Source organism: Diabrotica virgifera, chromosome 9, assembly GCF_917563875.1.
Source record: "Diabrotica virgifera virgifera chromosome 9, PGI_DIABVI_V3a".
In the NCBI taxonomy this organism is placed as follows: Eukaryota; Metazoa; Arthropoda; class Insecta; order Coleoptera; family Chrysomelidae; genus Diabrotica; species Diabrotica virgifera.
Genome location: NC_065451.1, coordinates 211497834 through 211523130, shown reverse-complemented (window position 1 = coordinate 211523130; position 25297 = coordinate 211497834). Strand labels below are relative to the sequence as shown.

At 31.5% G+C, this 25297-nt stretch overlaps 1 protein-coding gene across 3 annotated transcripts in view; it reads left to right on the top strand.

Annotated features, from left to right (window-relative positions):
- The first annotated feature begins 219 nt into the window (after positions 1-219).
- LOC114326111 (uncharacterized) overlaps positions 220-25297 on the top strand; it is a 55879-nt gene continuing 30801 nt past the window's right edge. The window contains exon 1 of one of the 3 annotated variants that reach the window (XM_028274343.2): positions 220-482. The gene's annotated coding sequence lies outside the window, so the exon portion shown is untranslated. The remainder of the gene's footprint in view (positions 483-25297) is intronic. The other 2 variants (XM_028274344.2, XM_050662412.1) reach the window with 2 other exon arrangements.

The following is a 25297-nucleotide window of genomic DNA, read 5'->3' as shown; positions in this document are numbered from 1 at the left end:
AATCGTTGTTGATACAAAAAAAAAAGAAATATTTGTAAAAAGAAATGATTTGAAAAATATACATTTAGTAAAAACACAAACACAAAAAGGAGTTTTTACCTTAAAACATATTTATTTTTAATTTACACGGATTTTTATTTTTATTTAATCGGAACAATCGATTCTTGTTGTAAGTAATCGTTACGCAATCTCAACCAATCATCATTCATCATTTCGATTGTTATCAAAAAAACAAACGTCGAAACGTCACTTGAATTAAAATATCGCCATTTTGTAAGGTATCACAAGCCAAAGATTAGAAAAGAAACGAGGTTTTCTTATCAAAGTGAAGAATTATTTCTGTAAATTCGTATATTTTATTGCCTCTAGGCCGAAAAATAGTTAGTTTTAGGTGAGTGTTTCACGACATATACCCCTTTGTACGACTACAACATGGCTTCTACTTGAAACATTGGTGGATGAACGATTTATTGACAAAATAGGTATAGCTTATTTGATTTTTTATAGTCTACATAGTTACAATAAATTTATAATACTTTACCTATTAGGAAGAATTTTTCCAGTATTTAGGCCGTAATACTTACTTTTTCACCAAGTAGGGCAGGGCACTTATCTACATAGACGCTTGATTCTTATACTGTCCAGTGTTTTATTGTAAATAGAGCTTAGTATCCTTTTTGTGACTCAAATATGTTCAAATCATTTAGATTTTGGTAATTATCCTTTCCCGTTTCATTCTTGAAACACGTCCGATTAATTTAGTTCAAGCCTCTAAAAAAATAATTGTCTATTCTCATAATATATTGTTCTGAAGCTATTTTCTCCTGGCATCTTAATACAATTTACTATTTTTATTGGGAATAGGCCACAATTTTACTTTATAATAAGTTTATGGTAACGTTTCAGAAATAGAAACTTAGTTTCAAACTTATTTTAAAGTACAATTAGGGCTTCTTCTTCTTATATCAGGCAAGACTCGTTAGTCTCTGGCCCTTAGTCGTAAGACCTTTGTACCATACCTTGTTTTTTTCTTAAACTCTAATGAGTTCTGTGGCCTCAACGTATGACAACAGTTTTCTTATTGATAGTTTTAGGATTTCTTCTTGTTCAAACCTCAGTTGACCAGTGAATCCTGCCTCACATCAATTAGCACATTGCAATGGCACAGGATGTGTAAGGCAATCTCTTCCATTCTGCACTTTCTGCAAAATAGTGGCTTACTCCCAATAAAAATATTAAGTTTTCATAATATAAATCCTTGTCTAATTCTTATTCTAGCTAATTATTAATTGCCCTAATTCTCTTGAAACTGGAAGTCCTCTAATGCTACCGACTAAAAATTATTCCTATAATACGACTTTGTACAATTTTAACAACCAAGAGGTTGAAGAAAGTAATCAGTTGATTTAGTCGTCAACATTTTTATTTACGTAACTAATATATTTGATCTGTTAATAAAAAATGGCAAATATCCCTCTTAAAGCTTAAAACTTGTCCTTGGGTAGTTTATACTGCTCATGTAAGGATTGAAGAGACAGGGTAGGTTCGGAACACCTCAGCGGATGGATAGCTGAGTAAGCAGTTTTTAACTATTTTAAAACGTATGTCCAGAATTGTTTTAATCATACCCACAAAAGAAACGCATGAAAAGAAAAAACATGCTTTTTCTACAAATTCGTTTTTGGTGACTTACGTTACTATGCCAAAAATGTATCGATATTAGAAGGGAATATTAGAGACAGCATATTTGGCAGAAAGAATCTTTATAAACTTGCTTGAAATAGATATAGTCCACTTATCGAACAAAAGCTCCCAAGTCATTTTGACTAAAGGACATCGCACACATCTTATGGAAAATATAATGTCACTCAAATTCAATAAAATTTATATGAATAGATTCATTTTAAATTAACGGTCAAATCTTATCATTGCGCCAACTCTTAATTATGATTAATTACGGCGCAAATTGCAATTAAAGTTTATTGAAATCACATTTTTTGAGTCAGTAAAAGTGTCAGTTACCATCATTATTGCTCTGGGTGCTATTCAAAAGAGCTTAAAGGAGAGACCCCCCGCTGGGCCTAATCGAATTAGTGAAACTAATCCTCTGATTTATGGAGTACCGACAATTTGGGTGTTTTAAAATATTTTTTCTCTCTCTAACTTATGTACGTATCCATTTGATTTCAGATTTATTTATATCAATTTCTGCTCTTATTATTGAAAATATAGAGTTGGTGCAATGATAAAATTTGACCGTTGATTTAAAACGAATCTATTATTATAAATTTTATTGAATTTGAGTGAAATTATATTTTCCATAAGATGTGTGCGATGTCCTTTACAGAAGAGGGAAAAACTGCATTAATAATTTTATTTTTAAGTTTGTAAGTATCCATGATCCGATGCCCCGAAGGGCACTAAGGATTATGAGACAAAACTATGTACTATGTAACTAAGAAAAAGTTATGTAAGTAATTTCTATTTAAAGATGTTCTTGATCTGATAATAAAAAATTATTTAGGTACAAATTTTAAAAATAATAGAATTAATGTAGGATTTTCCATCTCCTGTAAAATAAATCAAAATGATTTAGGCACTTTTGTTAGATAAGCGACAATAATATGATAATCCCAGCAGAAACTAATTAGCATATTATATTATGAACAGAGCTTTCTTGGTTTTACTTATAAAAACTATTACAGATATATAAAGGTTTTAAATCAGGAAGTATATACCTAATTTGGAATGAAAATCAAAAAGTAGGTAAATAATTTATCCAGATATCTTCTAAAACCATTCGTTTATTTATTCATTTTAACACCTTGGCTGCGTTAAGAGACAAATAGATCTTTTATTACACTAAAGGTTGGCCGCCTCGACTGTATTGTAACACTGTGAGAATGGTTCACTACGGGACATATATGCCTTGTAATGCACTCAACGTAAGTCTAAATATCACAGTCAAGGTGTTAACATTTAAAAAACAAAGTTTTTTATCTTACATCATTTTGATAGTTTATTTGAGAAGTAATTGAAGTAATTCAGGTTAGAATATGTAGTTTTTCAACTTTGGGCCATTATTTTACGAAAACTAGTCATTAGATTTTTATTATATAAGCCCTAGCACTTAAAACAATTAGATATCTGTATTATTTTTTTATGTGTAACTTAGAAGGGTAAAAGATTACTCGAAAGGGGTTTGGTGATGGTCACTGAAAAAGAAAGGAATATGCTGAGTACATGAAGATAGAGTAGCAACCAGTATTTGGCAGATGACGTTGAGAATATAATATGTAGAGTCTATATTTATAATTAATAAGTACTTATTTATTTAATGACTTGGATAATGTCTAGGTAATGGGAACGGCAATTGGAAGGTGGAAACTCAAAAAAAATCTTATGTATGTCTTTCTACTCACTTTATAATGCTAAAAAAATCACGGCTTCCGAATTTCCATGCATATTTTTTCTATAATTCTCATTTAAAATTCTGTTTTTAACATGAATTTTCAAATATATCCTCCATCTTGATTGTTCTGTCCTTAATGTCATGTCACTTTTCTACCAATGTTGCCATATTTTCAAAATATTGTCTTGCAAAATTTTGTAAAAATGTAAAAAAATAATATAATTTTGAAAAAACTACATATTATTTTGTTTTAATTTTGTCTTCATCAGTTATGTTTATATTAGTTTCGGTTAGTTTAGGTTAGGTTTGGTCAAGTTATGTTTTAGTCACTTAGAAATATTTAAAAGGTAATAAGTCACTTTAATTTTCAGTTACTAACTTCTTTATATATTATTTTTGATTAATTTGGGTTAGGTTTGGTCAGGGTATGTTTTAGTCAGTATATTGTGATTGCGCGCAGCGGTCAAATACCTCCTGGGGTACTCTACACTCTAATACCCGAAAGTTAGGTTTGGACCGAAGGGTTAGGTCTTCCTCCTTTGAAAATTGTACTGTATAATATATAATATATATAATATATTAATTTTTTTAAATTAGCAAAATTTCCGTTCAAAACGAATAAGAAGTAAATAAAACTTAGAGACCCTGTTGAGAACCCTGACCGCTGCGCACAATTGCAATCTGCCCGTTTTAGTCATTCTAGAATATTATTATAAAAACGGTACTTTATATTTAAATTATTACAAAATTTTGCAAGAAATAATATTTTTTGAAAATATGGCAACATTGGTAGAAAAGTGACATGACATTAACAAGGAAACAATCAAGATGGAGGGATATATTTGAAAATTTATGTTAAAAAAGGAATTTTTAAATGAGAATTGAACTAATTATAGAAAAGATATGCATTGAAATACACGTATCGTATTTTTAAGAGCATTATTAAGTGAGTACAAAGGCATACATAATAAAATTTCTCTAATTTCACCTCAAATTTAGCATGCACTTTTCCTAGACTTTTACCAATGACTTTATTTATGGCATACAAAATTTTCTTAGAAATGACAAGATAATAATGGCAGGGGAGATCCCTTTGGACTGTATTGCATCTTTAACCCTGTTTCAGGTAACTAGTTGATGCAGTTATCAGGGACCCAGTGGGAAAAATGCTGTTGCAGGTGTATAGAATCAAACTTAAGTACTCTGGCTCAATAGACCAGCATCTTTGCTGCTGAGCTATGGCCGGTAATTGAGTACCGATGGTTAAAATTTTTTACATTCTGCATAAGTTTTAACACAGATCTATGTATAAACTTAGTGCATTATCTTTTATTGCTCGTGGAATCAATATATCTGGTTGTTATCAAATAGTTTCTTCTGACTGCATTAAAAACAGTTGTATAGGAATTGAAGACTTTGGTTCCAGATTGAAGATAATAAATTGTCTATGTAGTGGTATATTTTTTCCAAATTTTGTTAGTTTTCTTCTGTGGCCGTGATATGTTGTTCTGTAACCAATTGAATAATTTTATATCTTCCATTAACTATTATACAAGTTCTTGGTTTGTTGTAAGATGTTTTTTATGTAGTCATTCATTTGTTAATCATCTTTTGAGTCATGTCTTTTTACTTTAATCTTCGTGGGTTTGTATGTGTCACATTTATAAAAAATATACAGTTAATCCTCTCAGATTTCAACAATAACAACAACAATAGGAGATATCCTCTTAGTTCTCTCCTGCTGTTCTATATATTCATAGTATAGTGGGATTCTCTATTCCCGACCCATTTTTGGGACTACAATCAATTATGACTATCCACATTGTCTTTAATGTCTTCTGTGATTAAAGGTAAAACTACAGTCATAAATAATTCTAGACTATAGCATATAAGCTTCAAAAACGAAACATTGACTACAAAAATCTACATTTTTTGATAATTTTTTTTCAGACCTTTAGATATCCACTTTGGAATTTTTGATTTGTTCAAAATTTTATCTTGCAATATAATACCAAGAAATGGTTGGAGTTAGTACATACATAATTTTAACAAAATATAAACAAATACAACACTTTTTATATGTTGATTTTGAATTAATCACCTAAAATTATATGACAATTGAATAATCCTAACTTGAAAAAACATATTAGTGAAAAAACTGAGGTATTTATAGTTTTATGGTCAGACAATGTCGTTTGAAACTAAAGAAAATAATTTAATTGAAAGTAAATTGTTATTTTATAATATCTGCAATATAAAGCTTCTCGAAGTGTTCAAAATGATAAAGAATTTCGTGTTTTTTTGGTATGATATATTAGTGGAAGTAAATTCTATCAGGATTTGGGAATAATTCACGTATCTATCAAGTTTTTATTTGAGAATTCGGTATGTCTTTTTAGTTTCTAAAAATTAAATGCGAAAAATGTAAAAAAAACCCAACAATGTCAAATGGATATGTTACTGTGAAAGTCCGAAATTGGTGTATGTCGACATTCAACAGTGAATATCGACACACAACAAATGCCTTCATGAAAGACCGAATATTTATAAATTTTGTTTTGGACTATCACCAGTGCATGTCGACAACCACGAAAGAGTTTTGGCGAATGTCAGAAATCAAAGTCATACCCAACATTTTTTTTATTTTTACTTGATAAACCCTATATATTTTTAACATACACCAAAAATGTATGAAAAATGTCAACATTCACCAGTGAATGTTAAAAAATATATTCCACCAATAATTTGGACATACGCCAAGCGACTTGGTAAACGTTGACATTCACTGGTGTATCTCGACATTCACCGGATTTCGGACTTTCACAGTAACAGATACATTAATTAGTTTAACAGTTATTCAATGTGTTCAATGAAGATATGTTAGTTCTATGGATGCCATATCAAAGACGAAGAGTTGGAGTACAGATACGAGTTACTGACATAACTAATGTTTTATTCCATTGCAAACTGTTACCAAACTACTATCCTCACATCCTTGTCTACATGATTTTTCCACCTCAATCTTGAACATTCAGAATTTCTAACCATGTTCCAGCAAGATTAAATATCAACAATTAAAATGTGTATTTCACCGGCATAACTAAACTATTTTTTAAAGAAATTGACAAATTCGTTATAAAACAAGTTTTGTGGGGTTATTCAGTAAGAAATAGTAGGGCAGTCAATGAGGGTATTTGGCTCCGAATTTCATCCTATTACATCGATTTACTTGATATTTTCACAGTAAGTAGGGAATAGCTCAAGAAACAAAGTCTACCCTATGCTGAGGTGCGCTTTTATCTTGGGGGTGGTTCCCACCCCTTCTCGGGAGTGAAAAATGTTTTGGTTAAAATAGCTACGGAAAAGGCTATAGTAGCTAATTTTAAGCAAAAACTGTTCTATAATTATTTTTTGAAAACTCAATACTTTTTGAGTTATTCGTGGTTGAAAATTGGCCATTTTCATTGAAAAATGACACCTTTTCGGACGGATTTTTGGGAATACCTTAAAAACTATGCATCTAACAAAAAAACTATATAAAATATTTCTGTAGGATATAAAAAAACAAAGAGATTCGTTCCTTCATAAATCTTCTAGTTTAAATACAAAGAGGGATATGGTAGGTAAGAAGAGTTTGTTTTTTTGCTACATGCTCAAATCGGTGTATTCAGCTTGAAATTACAGAGAAACTGTCGATTTTAGGTGTATAATCATACTGATAACTTTTGTAGTGCTTGAAAAGACCTTTAAAATAAGCAATACTAAATGTCGATTACATTCAAACGAAGCGAGATATTCTGCAAAAAATTTGATGACTAATGTATTTTAAGAAGAAATGAGAAGTATATTTAACCCCTCGTCCATCAGAATTTAAATACATCGTTTTCCTTCTACAATACTTTTTATTATGGTGTTGTTTCTATGTTCAAAAAGTTGGACTGGATTAAAATGAATGGTTTTTGAAACAAATAAGATCAAATTATAGATCGCATTTTTAAATTTTCTTAAAAATCTTCTTTTCCTCCATGTAACTCGAAAAAGATAAGAGATACGAAAAAAGATACCACACAAAAATGTAGGGCTTTTTCAGATAAAAATTTCCTTTTTATTTTTCATTACTGTATCTCTTATCATTTTCAAGTTTCATGGAGAAAAAGGAAGATTTTTAAGAAAATTAGAAATGCTCTATAATTTGATTTTTTTTTTTCAAAAACCATTCATTTTAAACCCGTGTAACTTTTTGAACATAGAAATAACACTATAATAAAAGGTATTGTGGAGGGGAAATGATGCATTTACATTTTGGTGGATGGGGGTTAAAATTACTTCTCATTTTTTCTTAAAATACATTAGTTATCAATTTTTTTACAGCATATCTCGCTTAGTTTTAATGTAATGTTGTAACGTAATGGACCTTTAATATAGCTCATTTTAAAGGTCTTTTCAAGCACTACAAAAGGTAGTAGTAGCATTATACACCTAAAATCTACCGTTTCTCTGTTATTTCAAGTTGAATACACTAATTTGAGAATGTACCAAAAAACAAACTATTTTCACCTACCATATCTCGTTTTGTATTATAACTAGAAGATTTATGAAGGCAAGTGTCTCTTTGTTTTTTATAACCTACAAAAATGTTTATGCTTTTTCTCATGAGTATTTTTCAGTGCGTCACAGTTTTTCGATTTCTTTCTAACGCATTAAATTGTATATGACAGAAAAAAGGCACGTCGGTGATTACTTTGGTAATTATTCTAGTTCGGTGATTATTCTAGTTGTCGATAGATGGCGGTATAATAGAAAAAAATTTATTTACTAATTATATAATATATCTACGAATATAATCTGTACAATTTATAAGACTACTTATACAAATCAAAGAAAATACCATTTTATAAATGCAATAAAGACAATTGATTTGTTTTTATGCTTAGTTGCAAGTAAAATTTGACAACTGTCAGATTTAACTAAAATGTCATGTTAGAATAAATTTTATAAATGTAAATTATCACGGACTTACCTTTTTTTCTATCATTTGTGACGCACTGAAAAATCCTCATGAAAAGAACCATAATATAGTTTTTTTAGTTAGATGCATAGTTTTTAAGGTATTCGCAAAAAACCGTTCGAAAAGGTATTATGTTTCAATGAAAACGGCCAATTGTCAACCACGAATATCACAAAAAGTATTGAGTTTTCAAAAAAAATTATGTAACAGATTTTGCTTAGAATTAGGTTCTCTAACAAATTCCGTGGTAATTTTAACCAAAAAATTGTCCACACCTAAGAAGGGGTGGGAACCACCCCCCAAGATAAAAGCACACATCGGCATAGGGTAGGCTTTGAATTAGGAGATAAGTAGAGGCTAGGTCCAAAATTTCATTAAAATCCATGCAGTAGGATAGAATTCGGAGGTAATATCCTATTCTTGCTCCCATTGACTGGCGTATAGGAAGCAGTAACAAATATAGCAGATGATACATTGGTTTTCTGGGTTAATATGCTTTATATCCTTTATAGCCTATGGCCTATAGAATCAAAATAATTTCGGCATAAGGCATATAAACTTTAAAAACTCTAAAAAAACCAATAAGCTGGCTTGTTCTGCAGATCAACCCTCATGTGGTTGCTTTTTCAAGTAGGAACATACTGTTCCCTGCAAGTTAAATCTATAATCATTGATATTATGTAGTTTAGTTTTATGCTTTATCTAATATGTAATTTAAACACATCAACTGCTTGGTGTTGAAGTTATTTTACAAGTACTTCAAACATAGAATACCTAGACTTCACACTGCAATATAAAACTGTTCCCCGCAGTACAACAGAGAAAAGTGTTTGTAAACAGAGTATGCATCTCTTTCTAATCAACGGGGTTTATCAAATCCTGTCGATTAGAAAGAGATGCATACTTTGTTTACAAACACTTTTCTTTGTCACACTAGGGTGACAGTAAAATCAACTGCTTACTCTAAAATCATATTTAATTTTACGGGGATATGTTGATATCCACTGTGGATAAAATACTGTTAATGATTTAGAACCCAAATTAGTTGAAAATCACCCTTATTCACCAGACTTGCCTCCGTTCGACTACCATGACATATGGTATCATTCGTCGACTGGAAAAAGTCAATAACAGGTCAGTAAGTTTCCTTTCAATTAAGAGGTGACAGCAGCTGTGAAGACCTGATTTGCAGAGTAAGGCGAACATTGTTTTTAAGAGGTCTAGGTGCGTTGTAGTGTCCAATTAAGAGGAGAGTACCGATGTTGAAAAATAAAATATTCTGACTTTCAACTTCTATTCGCTAGGCTAAGAATTTTTCCATACCTTTTCGTAAAGTAGGTATAATATCTACGCCACTGTTATAAGTATCTGATAGCTTTAACATTTTTGCCAATTTGGTACTATGCTATTCTCTCTATGGATTTTCCAACAAAATTTCGTGTGCACTTACTCTGCACTATATGAAACGCTATAGTATACATTGATCGACTAGATTTCTGTTAGTATTTTATGTTTTTAAAGGTAAGTAGTGAAAATGATATTCTTAGTTTTCTATCAATAGACAATACAATAGAAGGCTTAAAGGTATAACTATAAAAAAGCAGATTTTTACATGTTTAGTGTTACTGATTTTAAGTGCACTTCAGTCTATGTATATCTACATGTATAAGTTTTAATTCATTACTGACATCATATCATTGAGAGCATTTATTTCTGATAGTTTTATAAATAAAATAAGCACTTATTATATGAGCGAAATCCAGAGGGCAAGAGTGTTCACTTACTTAAATAGAAAAATGAATATACTTTAACACATTGACTGCCAACTACAAGCTAACTCATACATTGTGTTCATTTCTAGGAGGTTATCTCATCTTCTTTTCTATGATTTATCTCTTCCTGGCTTATCATTTTTTTTTCCAGCTACAACAATTTTCTGGACTTCTCTGGTTTATCGAACATATTGTAACTATTTTAAATAAAACATATTGGCTTTAATTTATGGAAACTTATGATACGCGATATTATCTTTAAAACTAACCTAGTGTTACAAAACTGACTTGACTTTTCTATGATCTTTTAGGCACTAATGTTTAATTTTAATTGACTTTATTTATTTTTAATAACTTACAACTAAACAAATGAAAAACACTGAATTTATCTCTTTTATTTTACAAATTACGATATCTAATTTATTTATTACACCAAATCTACTAATTTATCTAATTAGAAATTCAAAAAATATACCGCGCCCGTTACATATCAAAGTACACCGACGGTTTCAAATTCACAACTGAACTCTAATTCCAAAAATGTCTATATAGTTATGTACAATTAGTCTACTGATATCCATAAAAATCGAAAGGTAAATATTATTTACAGAACAATAAAAAAGGTTTATCGATGGCTTTCTATTAGATACGCCGATTGTAAACAAGTTTCTTTTGTCTCGTCTGCAGAAAGGGTCTCAGACAGTTCGCCGCCAGAAGCTTCCGGAATTGACAGGGCTGGCCTGGGACCGTGGTACTAGTAACAGCACTGCTTATTTATACAAATACAGAATTCTAGAATCATCTAGAGTAGTTCATCTCTATTCGTTACCATACCGCATGTTCTAGATTGACATGCTCACTGCGTCTAAAGTCGAACATCGAGAAGATTCCAGTATAAGCGTCATCATTCTGCCGAATTGCGACCATTATATACTTGAGAATACGTTTAGAATAAGCTTTTTCGTTACAATATTAACTTAAAAAACTATTATCGTCTTTTAAGACGTTACGTATTAATGATCTTCATAGATTCATAGGGCCACATTCTGGTTTTTAAATGTAATTATGATCTTTTTTCATGCCACTGCAACAGATGAATCGACTTTATCACATCAACTTAGAGCCCGTTCACAAGAGATCAAAACGCGTCTTAAGCGCTTGTCATGAGAACGAGGCCTTTGGTTAAAACGTTATTTGAATATTTTATGCGAAAGTTACCTGTTATATTGAGGGTCTCGTTAGTCCGTTATTACTAAAAGTTTCTATACTAAAAGCCTCAGTTTTTAAGAATCAGCACTGGAATATACGCGTACACCACAATTACCTACGGTTGTATAGCACTGTGTCGACATAAGCGGCATCCATGGGCGCCGTAAGACTCACGCTGCGTTCTAACTCTGGCTTTTACTTTAGTTTTCTGACTTTAGCTTAAACTAGCAACTTAACTAATTAATGCAGTGATACGTGTTATAAAATACTACTATGTGTTAATACTACTTTCGGCTATCACTACCACAAAGATAGTTTAATCCCATTTCAATTAATCTGATGAAAAGAAGTTAAATGTAAAGTTAAGCGCATACGAAGGAGAATCTTCATTGGTTGCTGCGTACTGGATTCGTAAAGATGGCAGATGAATTCTAACCTATACCTTATTAACCTAATATTTTAGAACAACCACAGTATAAAGAGGGACAGTAAAACCTCTTCTATGTCGGCACTTTGATCTCAAGAAGTAATACCGGCAGTACGCAATTGGTAATTCACCATTGGTGGATGCGGGTTTTCCCTGTTAAAATCCGTACGTTTCTACGCGACTAGCAATGCAAGAGTGGTGGTTTAGCGACTGGGAACTTTGCGCGGCCGCCATGCGCGTTGAAAGATTTTACTTCCAATTTTTCGGAGAGTAATTCTACTGTCCCTCTTTATACTGTGGAACAACTCAGTAAATCTTCTTAGTTTATTGCGTAATGATTTTGCCACCTAAGTATGTCTCCTAATTGTTTATGGAAAACGTTTTTTTCGTTTTCACCCAAACCAACTTGACGAGCATACACATACATACATTATTTTTGTCAGTGGTTCATAACTTCTGTTTTCTTTTATTTTTCATCAGAAATTGTACCTATTGCATTCCTAGTGTCACTTTTTCCTACATACCACAAGTTATATTCATCACCTACTTTGTTCGCCATTTGTCCTTTCTACTTCCTCCTTTTAATGCAAGCAAATTTTACTCTCCTTTATACTAATTCCATACTCATACCTGTAAAATTTGAAGACTCAAGACACTCGGTTTACTTCTGGAACCTTTTACCTTTAAAGACGCCATCATTTCATTATGTTTTGAAAGATCTTTTCCTTATTATATCCTGAAATATACTCTGCAATTAATACTGAACCAAATTATCGTATCATAATACAGGGTGATTGATTAGTGGGGTAAAGCTAAATAGATCCGCTATAGTAATAGATAGCAATAAAAGTTAATAACAAAAATTTTAGCCACCTTTGAGCTTAGCATTACAAAAGTAGTTAGAATGTTACAGGGTGTTCGATAACACAGTGACCCCAGTGGTAGACCAAACTTATGTTTTTTTTAAATAAAACACCCTATATTTTATTTTATATTCGAAATCCTGTTAACTTCTCCATCGTAAAAATATAAAGGTTTGTTATGTTATACATGAGTATCTACAAAGTTATAACCAATTTTATATGAAAATCGTAACAAGTTTAACTGCCTGTATAAATAAAAATAAGCAAAACAGCAATGGTTTATTAATGACATATTTTTTTACGTATCGTCAAAATGTTCAAGAATGATTGATATTGCTAATTTTTTTATATCAAATACAGGGTGAGTCAAAACGCAAGTACATTATTTTCTCAGTAATTTTAAATGGAACACCCTGTATTTTATATCGCTATTGAAAAGTACCATTACCGTACTTTAATTTTTAGATAACATTCCCTATGTCTAAATTTATCAGTTTTCAAGATATTTTCATTTTTCAATGGACCAGTAGCGTGGCCACTCAAATCACCAGAATTTAATAAACTGGACTGATGTTTTTGGGGTTACGTTAATAATGAAGTTTATAAAATACCTCTAACAACAAGGGATGACATGAAAAATAGAATACAAAGTGTATTTCGTGCTTCGTAGAGTAAGTAGCTCATTCAATGATCGTTTTTAGGCGTGCATAAATGTGTTAGGACGTAATTTTGAACTCCTTATGTAATTAAATATTAAAAATATTTTATTAAAAGTAGCTTCTACTTTTTTCAAACATGTTCTTTTGCAAAATGTATTACTGATAAATTATTTTTCGTTCTTTATTTGTTACATTAATACATTTACATACAGAAGTAGCGTTTAATTGTCTTCACAAAATGTTGTATTTGTTGGCCTGGGACCGTGGTACTAGTAACAGCACTGCTTATTTATACAAATACAGAATTCTAGAATCATCTAGAGTAGTTCATCTCTATTCGTTAACATACCGCATGTTCTAGATTGACATGCTCACTGCGTCACAAAATGTTGTATTTTGTGTTTGTGTGTTTTTTCGTAAAATTTATTACTAATTTTCTTTCTTTATTTGTTACATTTACATAAAAAAGGAGTTTTTAATTGTTTCAAAAATGTTGCATGTTGTGGTTGTGTTTTTTTTTGTAAAACGTATTACTAATAAATTATTTTTATTACTTTATTTGCTACATTGATTACCGGATTGATAATTAGTAATTGTCAATTCAGTTATGGTTGACTTAAAATTTAGATAAATTTAGACACCTAAAATAATTTGCTCTGAAAAATGAAAATATCTCGAAAACTAATAAATTTGGACATAGGGAATGTTATATAAAAATTTAAGTACGGTAATGTTACTTTTCAATAATGATATTAGGGTCTTCCATTTAACATTTTTTTTTTGAAAAATGGCTTTGGCCATTTAGCTAGACTTGTTTGTGATTGATTGCAGATTCATAGTCATAAATTTCTTATTTCATAACATAAGTACATACTACAATATTATTTTTAGATACATAGGTACATCGTGTTTCTTTTTTTATTTTGTTTTTTTTTTTAATTATTTTACTTTTTTTTAATATATATTTTAATTTGTGCTAAACACTTTTTACTTTCTTTTTTTATTTTTCTTTTCTTTTTTATTTTTGTTTATTTTTTTTTCATTTAACATTACTGAGAAAATAATATACTTGCGTTTTGACTCACCCTGTATTTGATATAAGGAAAATTAGCAATATCAATAATTCATAAAAATTTTGACAATAAATAAAAAAATATGGCATTAATAAACCATTGCTGTTGTGTTTACATATTTTTATTTATACAGGGAGTTGAACTTGTTACGATTTTCATACAAAATTGGTTATAACTTTGTAAATACCCTGTATAACATAAACCTTTATATTTTTATGATGGAGAAGTTAACAGGATTTCGAATATAAAATAAAATATAGGGTGTTTTATTAAAAAAAAAACATAAGTTTGGTCTGCCACTGTGTTATCGAACACCCTGTAACATTCTAACTAATTTTGTAATGTGAAGCTCAAAGTTGGCTACAATTTTTATTGGTATCTATTACTATAGCGGATCTATTGAACTTTACCCCACTAATCAATCACCCTGCAGATACTAAAGTTAGTTAACTATTGGTGAATAATATTAAGGTTTAAAACATTAACTACTCTGCAGCGCTACTCTGTGGATCCACAAAGTAGCTTGCGATGATTAGCCGTAAATTCTTATGAAAATTAAACGGGCCACGGTCGCTGATCCTCGCCACTGTGGCGTCCATTACAAAATCATTGGAGCTACAAAAATTACCTGTTTCAGCCACTTTATGGATCCAGAGTGTAGCGCTGCAGAGTGATTCGTCTGTTTTAAATCTTCGTCTTTTTAGAGCTTATACTATACTATTATTTTACAACACTTCATACTGAAACTATTTTAAAATCTACTGCCGAAAAACTAGTCGTACCATGAGGAGAAAGAGAAAGGATTTATGTTTTAAATTCTTATCTAGGCGTGTGTATTTCTAAAAGCTATATGGTGCAGTACAGAATTGTATACGAGGCGTAAATTAAAAGTTCTGCATAGAGGCGTCTACAGTTTATTCTCATAAGCTATGTACTAGATGTAACTATTAGTTGACAGCGATGTTGTCGTCAGCAACGAACGAGATGGCTCTTTGGTTCAAATTTTGAATATTTTTGGATAACAGTTACTTGTATAATCGCGTAAATTATTCATTAATTTTATTAATAAGATTGTTTTTTCACTATCTATGTATTCAGTGATTACAATAATTTGTATACTACATATACAATAAAGACTAATAATCGAGAAAAGAAAAAAAAATGATTTTAATAATATACTGTTACATGCTGTTATTCTTTTTCTCATGATCACCTTCCAGTGCGTCACAGTTTGTCGATTTCTTTCTAACGCATTAAATTGTATGTGACAGAAAAAAGGCACGTCCGTGATTACAGACATTTACAACATTTATTCCAGTTGTCGATAGATGGCGCCATAATAAAAAAATATATTTTTTGAATTAGATAATAATATTACAAATATAATCTGTATAATTTATAAGACTGTACAAATCAAAGAAAATACCATTTTATAAATGCAAGAAACACATTTGATTTGTTTTTATTCCAAATTGAAAATAAAATGTGACAACTGTCAGATTTAACTAAAATGTCATGTTAGAATAAATGTCATAAATGTGTATTATGACGGACTTACCCTTTTTCCTATCATTTGTTACGCACTGAAAAATGTTCATGAAAAGGACAATACTATGAAACCAGTAGATAAATTTGGTACACCTTTAACAACTAAAATCGTTGTTTACATGCACTGCTTGTCTTATCGAATTTATAGTGGAAGCTCGACTTTGCAAATATTTTCAAGCAGCAACAAACTTTCAAAACAATAAATTTCTTTCTATTATTTGTGCAAAAATTTTAGTATATACCTTGTATACAAAGACTTGTTTGAAAGAAACTTGTCTGACGGAACGTCTTTGATGTACTAAGAAATGTATTCTATGAGTTCATTCTGGAATAATCTTAAAATCTACTTTCTGGAAACTGTAGTGACTCACCGTAAGGAGAAAAGGAAAGGATTTGAGTTTTTACCACAGAAACCCGTATAGCATGAATGTCCCAGGGACTTTCCCGGGACGTCCCTGGGATGTTCTAAAGTCCCGGGGAGGTCCGTGGGACGTCCCCGGAACTAAGTGTGCTGTTAGGGAACAGACGAACCACTCTGTGGCGCCACAAAGTAGCTTCCGCTGATTGGCCGTAAATTCTTATGTACATAAATTAAAGGTGACATTCCAGACAAGCGGCAGTGGCCAGCCACTGTCGCCGATCCTCGCTGCTAGTGGCGTCCATTACAAAATCATTGGCGCTACAAAATCGCCTGTCTAAGCGACTTTGTGACGCCACGGAGTAGCGCTGCAGAGTAGCTCGTCTGTTTACAAACATATCTCTTAACAAAACTAATAAATTTGTTACAACGATTCGTACCGGAACATTAAAATCTATTGCTGAGGAACTGTTAAAAAGGATATTGACATAATACAGGGTGTCCCGGAAAATAGTGCGTTCCTTTAAGGTATGGAGAGAATACACAATTTAGAACAAAAAAGTCCTATACCATCTTTTTCTAAAGTTAACCGTTTCAAAAAAAAAGATAACATTGTTTTCCATATAGCTGTATTTTAATGTTTGGAAATTTTAATAAACTGGCAACATCGTACGCACTACGGAATAATAACAGATAATAAGAACTCGTTTGTGATTGTGATTTTTACAATATTTAAAATAATCCAAGCTAATAGTAGGTACTTAGGGGAAGGGGGGGTATGATGGGGTAGCTAAGGAAAATAACAAAAATACAACATAATTACTACGTTTATTACTATTACTAATTGATGGCGCGTTACGTCATTAATCTAACTATGATTTGGTACTATCTTTGGAAAATCAACCTATCACATTTTTCAACAATTAGCCATTAATAAGAACATTATGAAAAACCATCTTGCCCCATATTATGGGGTATGATGGGGTAATGGAATTGGAGCATGATGGTGATGCTAATTAATTCTCACAAAACAAACAAAAATGTGTATTTGCTCCAGATCTTCATTGTCCACCCCAGCACAAGCATTGTGAGCTCAACATCCACAGATTTGGCAGCCTACCCAGGGTTCTGACGATGTCACTTTATCTATGGCTGTTTTCATAGCATCTCTCGACCACTCTCCTCTTTTTGTTTTTTTCTTGTAAGTACGTACCATGGTATTATCTAAAACAATAATCCAATGTTATTTATTAAGAAATTTAAATTAACCCAGACTTACCACCAATTTCCCATCATACCCCGCACCCAATACCCCATCTTGCCTCAAAAGGTAACTTTGAACAAAAAAAAAAAATTCACTAATTAAATGTTTAACGTATTCACACAAACAATATGCCATTATCAAAATAAGAATACTAGTAAACAACGATAAAAAAGACATTAATGAGGTAATCATAATTACCTTAAAATAATGATGGTTGTCCTTGCACAAAATTAGATCAACAGAGGGCTAAAACAGTTTTTCGTTTGTAAACAAAAAACGCGTGCACTCTCATTCACGGTTTCTCTTGCAGTGACCGTTAGTCGAATGACTCTTCCTATTGAGTTACTGCATGCTATTCACCAACGTGTAGTTTCTTGTTTGTGTGCGGTACCCCGTCTTACCTCGCGACCCCGTCATGCCCCCCATTCCCCTATGTATTTGCTATTTGTTTACTAAAATTATTTTCTTTTGAAATGTATTGGAATACCTATTGCATAATTTTAAACGAATTACACACCTTTTAACATGAAAACACATCTTTTAACTGAACTAGTATTATGTATTTAGTAAGGTTTAAATGTGTTGAATGCCGAGTATTGCTGAGGGCTTTAACTGAATTACACATAAATTACAGTGGAACTTAAATACCCCAGAAAATGTCTCAGTAATTTGTTTTTGTGAACTGAAATAATTAAGTTGTACTTACTTGAAAATAATTATTATACCGAATAGATGTTCTAAGTAACCCACTTTCACAAACACCATTCATATGACGAGAAATACCGGCAAAACATTTTGAAAGAAGTTAATTATAGTATGCCTCTCCATTTAGTGATCTGCCATAAATAATCAACCTAATAACATAATAGGTAATACACTCACGATTCGAAAACATTTTCGGCATTGACACTAAACAGGATTCTTTAAAACTATTTGTTTACTCTCTGTCTTCTATCTATTTACATGGGACTGTCTATGCTTAAATTTGCGTACCGCACATAGTTGTCAGATTTAAATTTGCATACCAAAATGTATTTTAATTTTTTGGTCAAACGGTTGCATTTAGAAAAAAATGTTATAAGAGTTTTTTGTTCTACATGGTGCCTTCTACCTATACCTTTAAGGAACGCACTATTTTCCGGGACACCCTGTATACAGAGTGGAAGGCACTTATGGAATAAAATTAATTCTGCCCTTGTTTTTAAAAATTATAAAAAACGCTGAGACTTGTCGATTTTTAAATATAAATAGACGTTTTTTAAACGTACATTTAAATGTACAGGGAGATTCACGCAAGCCTAGCGTAGTCCATAAGCTTTATTTTTAATGGAACACGCTCTATATTTTTATATTTTTAAAAGCTGTTGAACAACCTGATTTCAACGAACTATATCATGTTGGGTATGTTATGAATAATACAGGGTGAATTTTGAAATTATAAAGTGTGGAACCACCTAGGGAATAAAATTGTGTGTGTTCTTATTTTAGAAAATTATAAAAAAAAACGATTAGACACGCCAACATTTAAATTCAAATGTGCACTTTTTAAACATAAATCTAAATGTACTGATCACGCAAGTCTAATCCATTCGATAATCTTAATTTTTATTAGAACATCCTATTTATTTTATGTTCTAAAATACTCCTTATCTACCTGATCTCGACGAACTATATTATGTATGGTCTATTATAAATAATACAGGGTGAAATTTTGATATTTTGTAGAACACATTAAATACATAACATTTTTAAAATAATAATTTATTACGTTCCAGTTAATGGCACTTTTTTTAAATTAGCTAAATACTGACATGAACCGTTCTAAACAAGGTAACAATATATTAAATTTTGTCACCTTTTTTTGTTTTGAACAGGTAAAACCTACAGAGATATAGGTACCAATAATTAAACTAAATCGGTAAATAGTTTTACGAACATGTTACATTGAAGTAGTAAACTATTAAAAACTGGTATCTTAAACAAGTGAAAATGAAATATTTAACTGAGACTCACCGAATTGAGATTTTAATGATGATCGGTTACGGGGATAATTGCAGAAGTCAAGTTGAAGTGGCAAACTCATTTAATCAGAAGTACCCTCAGTTGCCTAATATCTCGCAAAGTACTGTGTCTAAACTTCATGCACAATTCAGAGAACTTGGACATATCAGACCATTAAAAAGAAAACCGCACTTCGTTGAAGATGATTTGAAAATGAATATTTTGAGTGTCGTAGAAAATCCAACATCAACTTCCCGTCAAATTGCTCGCCAAAATAATGTGAGTCATTCTACTGTCCTAAAGTGTCACCATGAAGAAGAACTTCAACCATATAAATTGACTTTTGTGCAGGAGCCAACAGATGATGATCTAGATCGTAGAATGGATTTTTGCGAAACAATGATGAATAAACTAAACAGAAATGAAATAGCTCTTGATAGAGTTCTTTTTTTCAGATGAATCGACATTCACATTAAATGGAGAGGTAAACCGACAAAACTGTAGATATTGATCAGCGGAGACTCCTCATTGGATACGTGAGACACATAGTCAGTATCCCCAAAAGGTGAACGTTTGGGCAGGTATCATAGGTGACCATATTATTGGTCCTATATTTGTAGAAGGAAATTTTACAACTAAAATATTTAAATATGATTAAAGACGAAGTTGTTACTGTGTTGGCCAACTATATCCTAACGCAAGAGATCCGAACCAACCGGATGAAAATGTCTGGTTTCAGCAGGACGGGGCACCACTCCATTATGCTTTAATGGTAAGAAATTACTTGAACGAAATCTTCCACAATAAATGGATTGGACGCAGAGGTACTATTGAGTGGCCAGCTAGATCGCCAGACCTTACGCCATTGGATTTTTTTCTGTGAGGTTTGGGGTTATCTGAAGAGCAAAGTATTTGAAACACAGCCTACTAGCATTGATGACCTCAAAGAAAGGATAACTGCAGAAATACGAAATATTTCACCTGAAACTTTAAACAAAGTTCGTAACGAGTTTTATATGAGACTGTGTTATTGCCAACAACAAGGTGGAGAGCATTTTGAGCATTTATTTTAATGCTCAATAACCTTAAATAAAAATCTTAAAAATGATATACCTCGATGATGATATACCTCGTTAAAATCAAGTTGTTAAGGAGCTTCTAAAAACAAAAATATACGGGGTGTTTCATTAAAACTAAAGATAATGGACTATGCTAGGTTTGCGTGAATCACCCTGTATATTCAAATTTGTGTTTATAAAGCGCCAATTTGAATTTAAAAGTTCACTTATCCTAGCGTTTTTTATAATTTTGTAAAATAAGGACAAAAACAATTCTATTCCCATACTTTATAATTTCAAATTTCACCCTGTATTATTCATAATACACCCTGCATGATAGTGTTCGTTGAAATCAATCTATTACGCAGCTTTTAATAATATAAAAATATACAGGGTGTTCCATTAAAAATAAAGCTTATGTATTACGCTAGGCTTGCGTGACTCACCCTGTACATTTAAATATATGTTTAATAAGCACCTATTTATATTTAAAAATCAACGGGTCTCAGCGTTTATTATAATCTTTTAAAACAAGGGCAGAATTAATTTTATTCCATAAGTGCCTTCCACACTGTATACTGTTAGGAAAATACTTATATACGCCCGCTTTATTAGGCGTTTACACGTCTCTCCGGTGGAAATCTGTGGAGGAGTATCACCGAGCCACCAGCCCACATCTTCCCGTACTGCTCCTCCATAGATCGATCCGACAATATTGTAATACTAAAGATAAAACCTAAAATATAACAATATCACACACTGAGGCAATTATATTGTAATTTAAAACTATTTCTGGGAACAGAAGGCGTCTAGAAAGGTATGCTGATTTGGACATCAAAAGCAGCTGGGGAGCAACGTGGATTCTTCAAACGTGAAACATAAATATGCTTTAAGGATTGTACCGCTTCTAATAGAGTGATATATTTTAACAATATCGTCATCTCTAAGTCAGGCCGAGTACTTCTGGGACCACCCAGATATGAGGAACTCTGCCAAACGCGCAAATAAGGTAAATTGGGATAATCACTTTGTAGTCCTGTCGCCAGGGGGGGGGGTACAACGGCCTCCTTTATTCAGATGGACTTACCCAAGTTTTTTTTATGTATTTTGACCCCTACAACACGAATTTTTTGGGTAACGGTTGATCCGGATGTCGATAAGATTTTTATAAACAAAGTAGGGGAGAGTTGGACAAAACCGGGTACCACTCCAAAAACCGTCTGTATCTTTTGCTATGTGAGAGTAGCAAATGTTTGCTGCAGATTGAAATATTCTCAAATGACTTAAGGCTATGGGTACATAATTCGCAAATATTTTACGTGTATCCCTACTTTTTCTGTCTTTACACGGCAAATTACATGTAGTAAAATTCACACTGGTATGGATATGTAAACATTACTAGAATGTCATTCTACTTGAAAATGTCATCATTAATTTAAAGAGATGGGTTTTGAATGTTCTTGGATAACTGTTATTTTTATAATTGCAAATTATTAATTCAGTTAATAAATGTGATAATTTTTTCACTAACTATGTATTCAGTGATTGAATGAATTTATTTGTACAACAAAGACTAATACTCAATCGAGAAAAGAGGAAAAGTGTTAAAGTGATTTTTTAATAATACATATATTGTTATGGAACGCTTACAATTTTGAACATCTTTAACAACAAAATACTTGGATCACAGAATATATTATCCTGATGTATTCTCTGCTTGGATCTTCCACAAATAATACACAATAAATAACTTTTTATTAAGTTCACGTCTTAAATCAATTATTTATCAAATACACTATATATTATATCTATAATATTTAATCAATAACTCAACATATTCCCGATGCAATGTCAAATATTTAAAATTGTCACTGATTGTCAGTGTCTGACTGACAATATATGCTGACAATATTATATTCGGCTGAGTGCGTTGTAAGACAAAGATAGATTTGGAAAATATTACCACGGCATTGTGTTCATTTTTTTCGAATCCTGAAAAACCAATAAATATTTTTGAAAAATTTAAACGCAGAATTAAAGACTAAATTATTACCGAGGGCCGAAAGTCCCTTAGAATAAATAAAAAGTTTATTTTGAATGATATATTTGAAATTAAAAATCACACTAAATTTTCTCTTAGTTTTTCACCCCTGTTACTTATTAAAATAAACATTATAGAAGTTCTTAGGGACTTTCGGCCCTCGCTAATAACGTAATCTTTCATTCTGCGTTTAAATTTTTCAAAAATACTTATTAGTTTTCTCAGGATTCGAAAAAAATGAATCCCCATTTGAATAACATTGCAGCGGAAAATACGTACCGATCCTCTTAAGTTTGATATGCCAATGTCAATTTTTAAAAATATTCTTAGATTTTTATTTTTATGAAAATATTGCAAAATACCCGGCTTTGTCCAACCGGTATGATAAAACCGGGTAGTAACTTAATTACCATGTAAAAAGACTAATGGGCAGAAAATAAAATATTTATTAAAAGTATGTGAACAAAAATCGAAAATCTAAGTCAGAAGTCACAAATTAAAACTTCATCTACATCATCATAGGCACTACAGGCGTCATAAACCCATTTGGTGCAAGACACATTTTATCCAGCCTTCCTTCGCATTATAATTTGAAAATAGTTAATTGTAATATAGACACGCATCGTCATTATTATCTTCTTCCTCCAAACTCTCCAAAATGTTGTTTTTGGTGCAGCCCTTTTTACCACGTTTTTTCTTTTTTTTTTGTCCAGTTCATTTAGTTTTAATTTTTTTACGACTGGAGATTTTTTTTTATTTTACCTACTAGCTTTCTTATTAGCTTTTTCAACAGAAGAAGCCACATGTTGTAGTTAACTAAAAGCAAAAAAACCACTGCAGAAACTGGAAGTAACAACAGGTCTGATAAAATCGGGTACCCGGTTTTGTCGATTTTCGTACTACCCGGTTTTGTCAAACTCATAAACAAGACATTAAATGTTATTTAAATTTTTAAGTTATGAAATAATATTCAAAATGTTTGGCCAAATTAAAGGTATTATACTAGGTTACATGTATTAAATTTTGAAATGGCCATTAGTTATTCATTAGAGGAGAAAACAGCTAGAAACTTACCTTAAAATCGAGTTTCCTGCATAAAAAAACAGGTGAGGTCTTACTGCTCTGGCACAGATTACTCAAATGAGGTAGAAATGAATACACACGACTGTTGGTGGTAAAGGGACACTAATTTTAACATTGTCTAATAGATAGCAGCAGAACGTTAAGAAGAATTAAGGGGTACCCGGTTTTATCAACCTACCCGGTTTTGTCCAACTCTCCCCTACTTAAGGAATTACATAACAGCAATGTTTCGCAAAAACAAAACATTTTTTGTATATTTTGGGTCATTCTAAGCAAAAAATGTTCCTACAAGTTTTTTCGTAGGATGCATAGTTTTCGAGATAAACGCGTTTGAACTTTCAAAAAAACGAAAAATTGCAATTTTTGATTAAAAAAACAAAATAGCAACTCTGCTTACCGCATTTGAAAGTTCAAGTCAAATTCTATCGGTTTTGATTATTTGCATTGCTAAATATTAATTTTTTATTGTTAAACAAAGCTATAAACACATAGTGCTTGAGTGATGTTTTTAATGCATTTCTCATTTAAAATCGAACGACAATCGAAATCCTACAACACGCAATTTCTACGTAGCATACATTAAAACGCATGCATTGGGCACGGGAAAGACTATATTATAGCTTTGTTTGACAATAAAACAATTAATTTTTAGCAATGCAAATAATCAAAACCGGTATAATTTGACTTGAACTTTCAAATGCGGTAAGCAGAATTGCTATTTTATTTTTTAATCAAAAGTTATTCGGGTTCAAAAATTGCAATTTTTCCATTTTTTGAAAGTTCAATCGCGTTTTTCTCGAAAACTGCATCCTACCAAAAAATTTGTAAGAACATTTTTTGCTAAAAATGACCCAAAAAAATGTTTTGTTTTGCGAAAAATTGCTGTTATGTAATTCCTCAACTTCTTTGTTTATAACAATCTAATCGACCTCCGGATCAACTGTTACCCTAAAAATTCGTGTTCTACGGGTCAAAATACATAAAAAATTTGGGCAAGTCCATCTGATTAAAGGAGGCCGTTGTACCTACCCCCCTGGCGACAGTACTATTAACATTGAGGTAAAATTGGTATTATACCAATTACAACAGTTTTTTTACTTATACATACTACAATCACAATCAAGATGCACTAGAAATAAACAAACCAAGACACGTTAACTGTTACAAGTAAATCCCAAATTATGATTTACAAAGTTTATACATTGTAAATCATGATCCATAAGTGCTCGTTGTAACAGTTAACCTGTCTTGGTTTGTTTATTTCTAGTACATCTTTATTGTGAATTTAGTATAGATGTAAAGTTTTTTACTTATGGGTCAATCCAAGCAAAGTGGTTCAAAGGTGGTTGCTTAACTATTTTCAATATTTTTTATTTTTCTACAATTTAAACTTCAGTCTTTAGAGAGTACAAAATTGTACTCATTTTATTTTTAAAAGAATTTGAATTCTTGAAGAATTCATTCATGAATGAATGAGCCGAAAGAGAAAACAACTACAGAGTGGTGTTTACAAACTAACTT